We start from the raw sequence: 4,149 nt of genomic DNA, 5'->3' as shown, positions 1-4,149 counted from the left end.
AAAAGAATCTTATTTAGTTGTACAAAGTACTTCAGCCAAAATTTGGGAGCCACGTAAGAGAATTATATAGATTAGATCAGAAACACATCATTAAAAGGCAGAATGCTTTGGTGTTTTCAAAACGTAAACAAATAAAAGCAAACGTTCCAAAGGCGGAAAAGAAATACAGCCAAAATTTGGGAGCCACGTAAGAGAATTATATATAATAGATAATTTGCTACCGCTTTATTAAAACTTCTCCAGAAATTTGAACACTCCAGCCCGTCAATTTCATGGGAGCGAGAAGGAAGGAATAAAAAAGAAGAAAAATTAGAATTTTCTTCGACTTCTTCCAAATTTTAAAATTCCCAATTTCCAAATTTCTATGACGTCATCAACATGAAAAACTCATTAAATTACTTGCTTTCTTTATTGCATTAGTTTTTTGTCACAAAGAAAAAAATTCGCAAATGCTTCAAATTCCATTCAAATCTTAAAAATTAAAACTATACAACCGTCAAAAAACACATCAGGAAAAATTTATTTAATTACATGATTTCCTTGTTGCATTTGTTTCTTGGTTACAAAGGAAAAATTTAGTATATGCTTCCAATTTCTTTAACAATTAACACTATGCAGTCATCAAAAGCACATTAGAAAAACTCAATTAATTATACGATTTCCTTATTGCATTTGTTTTTCGGTCACAAAGGGAAAAATTAGTATATGCTTCGAATTTTCTTAAAAATTAACAATATGCAGTCATCAAAAGCACACCAGGAAAAACTCATTTAATTTTTTTTATTTCTTTATTGCATTTGCTTCTTGTTTTCATAGGAAAAAATTAGTATATGCTTCAAATGTCCTAAAAAATTAATACTATGCAGTCATCAAAAACACATCAGGAAAAATAAATTAATCATTTGATTTCCTTAATGTATTTGCTTCTTGGAAAAAATTAGCATATACTTCGAATTTCCTTAGGAACTAACACTATGTAGTCATCAAAAATACATCGAAACAAGTTCTTTATCCCCTGAGTATGAATTTCACACCAGGTAGCGGCAAGCATGTCGGTATCTACAGAGGCTATTGCTGTTGTAATTCTGACTTTTAGGTCATCAATTTTCAAAACGATCTTCCTGTAAACATTGTCCTTTATAAATCCCCAAAGAAAAAAGTCCAGCGGCGTTATATTAGGTGATTTGGGTGGCCAAGGAATTGGACCTCCTCGCTCAATCCATCTTCCTGGAAAATGGTCATTCAAAGAACTTCGATCGATGATAGCCCAATGAGGTGGTGCACCATCTTGTTGCAAAAAGACATGTGGCTGAAGCTCTTCTAGTTGTGGAAATACGAAGTTTTCCAACATGTCTAAGTATACGACTGATGAGACCGTCTTTTCTGTAAAAAAAAGGCCTAATGACTCAGTCGTGCATTAGTCCACACCACACATTAACCTTTGGGGAATTCCTTTGTGTCTCTCGGTATTCATGGGGGTTTTCAGATCCCCATATGCGCACATTATGGCAATTAACAATGCCAGAAACACCCATTTTGATGTTTAATAACTCATAACGCTTACCGCTACTTGGCGTGAAATTGACTATCGACTTGATATTTTCCGTGCAACAAAGGGAAAGTTCATTGACAAGGGTCATGAAACTTTTTGAGTCTATCTAACCATTTATGTTATTAATTTTAAAACTATCTTTATTATTTTATGAGTTATTAATCATCAAAATGGGTCCGGGACTTTATAAACACCCTGTACTTCTATTTCTTTCAAATCTTAAAAGTTAACACTCTTCAGTCACGGAACGAAAAGTATGTCTATAAACAGAAACGACAATATGCATAAATATTTTATTAAAATATGAATAAGATCGTTCTCTGTGTGTGTTTGTGTATAAATAGTTCATAATTGATATTTAAATAAGTGTATCTTCATACGAAATGTTTAAACATAAAGTTACTTATTTAATAAAAATGCATATTTTTGTCAGTAAACAATCTCTATTTTTTATAAATGCCATTCTTTTTGAAAAATAGATTTTTATTTTTTGTACAAAACACATTTCAATATACTTCATCGATTTCATCCAAGTAAACAGAAGTGTAACAATATCAGTTCTAGTTTCTTCAATTTGTAAGTTCTTTGAAAGTAATGATAGATATCTTTATTGATGAGCATTTTTTAGCTTCTTAATCTTTGTCTTCGTCTTGTGGCTTCGGTAATCTTTGAAGCACACCTTTTTTTCCATCAAGCAAAACATAATCACCTGAAAGGTAAAAAAAAGGAATGCACTATACATTTGTTACTTTCTAAAAATAAATACTAAATTCGAATTCAACTGCGGCGTCTGGTTTGAAAAAAAAACTACAAAGGTGGGAATTTTAATAGTAGGAACTTTGGTACATGGTAATTATAACTGTAGCAACACTGGTACACGGTAACTATAACTGTAGCAACACTGGTTCATGGTAACTATAACTGTAACAACACTGGTGCATAGTATATACACCATGTAACCTAAATGAATAATGTTAGTTATATCACACGTTAATTACATACCTACCTGACCTCCCACCACTCGAACTTTACCCTCGAACATCAAGCGCAAGCGCACTGACGCAGCGAACAGAACTTTGAGCTTCCTGGAGCTCTTTTGTATAGTGACATGATGTTTTCGAAACAAGAACAATTAAATTGGATAAAAATTGAATGTGCCAAGGACTGTACAAGTATATCAATGTCATCAAGTTCTTAAAAAGGCGAAAGATTAACCTGACTGATGTAGATAAACTAGGACATTTATTCTAGAGTCTAGCGAAGAATCTTTATTGCCTTACAGAACAGTAAAGAAAGTTAATGAAATTCTTCAACGAGGTATAGTTCGTTCAACAGGAGTTGGCAGTTGGCTCCACCCTCATCACGTGGTATCCGACGACACTATTTCGCTGTTTTTGGGAGAAGGATGTGAACAATACTGAACAAGGTTGCTATTTGGGGATCATATGACTAAAGTATTTATTTCGCAATCTTAATGTGCATTTTTTTAACATTAAATATTTCATAAATTTGATATTTCTTTCTTATGAGTGAATAGTTTGTCCTTTCCGAGACATTCTGGTGGGAAAAACAGCAGTTTTCAAATTTAAAACTATTAGCGTTTGAAGCGTATTAGGGGTTATCTCATTTTCAAGAGCGGAGATATTTCTCCTCCTTCTCTTGCGCTGAAATAAACTTTGCGTCCGAGGAGGTACAGCCAAATGCCAACTCCTGGTGAACGAACTATACGCCAAAATGTGGCAGATATGCCTCAGCCAGGTTGTCTAGAGTTGTCCAGGTCTCGTTAAAATTGTACACCACCCCATTCGAGCTACCACAGAACAGATGCGTCTGAAGGTATTCCGTATCGCTATCAGCATTGCTGTTTTCGTTACATAGTTTTAATATTTGAAGGACTTGACGGAATATAATGATATACTTTTCAGTCCGTCATAAAACATATTTTAATGCATTTTTAGTGAAAAATGTTAATTAAATCTAAAATAACAACTATTTAATGAAAATGTTCATTGCAATAGAGAAGTTATTATAATTTTTAAATTAAACTCTTAGTATTTATACATACTTCAAAAGAATTCCACTACTTTTATTGCATACCTGTTTTAAACTGCTTTGTGGCTCCTCGAAGTCCAACAACGCAAGGAAGTCCATATTCTCTGCTTACAACAGCACCTTTATTAAAATTCAACAAGCATTATTTTTTGAATTCTTATTTTAAACAATGAACCAGATTATTGTTTTAAGTCTACATATTGTCCATTCCTTTCAGTGAAATTTATTTTATTTGTTTCATCTTACATGAAACAATATGCTTAGGTGAAAAAACTAAATGTTTAAATTTTATATTCTTTGCAAGTCCAATTTTCAATTTTAAATCTGTAGCATTAAACATGGAATGATTAAAATAAAAGCTAATATATTTTCCATACTGTTTTCATTATTTTGTGATAATTTAGATCAGAATAAAGGAAAAGTATTATTCTTAGCGTTTTAATAATTTATAGCTATGAAAGATAACAAGAAACACCGGTCTTTTTTTTCTGCATTAAAGTTAAAATCTTCCTAACGCGGCTCACTTTCAAACAATAATTTATCAA

General features: G+C 32.3%; 1 protein-coding gene and 1 long non-coding RNA gene across 2 annotated transcripts in view; both read right to left on the bottom strand.

Moving 5' to 3' along the window:
* Positions 1-4,149, bottom strand: part of LOC107437837 (rifampicin phosphotransferase) — a gene marked incomplete in the record, with an annotated part of 597,639 nt that overhangs the window by 365,008 nt on the left and 228,482 nt on the right.
* LOC122272287 (uncharacterized) lies at positions 2,018-3,969 on the bottom strand. The gene is made up of 2 exons (XR_006226907.2): positions 3,650-3,969; positions 2,018-2,261 (listed from the first exon to the last, which is right to left on the bottom strand). It is a non-coding gene; the product is annotated as an uncharacterized lncRNA (long non-coding RNA).

This window comes from Parasteatoda tepidariorum, chromosome 5 (genome assembly GCF_043381705.1).
Source record: "Parasteatoda tepidariorum isolate YZ-2023 chromosome 5, CAS_Ptep_4.0, whole genome shotgun sequence".
Classification (NCBI taxonomy): Eukaryota; Metazoa; Arthropoda; class Arachnida; order Araneae; family Theridiidae; genus Parasteatoda; species Parasteatoda tepidariorum.
The sequence above is the reverse complement of the archived record's forward strand: the minus strand, read 5'-3'. Positions and strand labels throughout refer to the sequence as shown.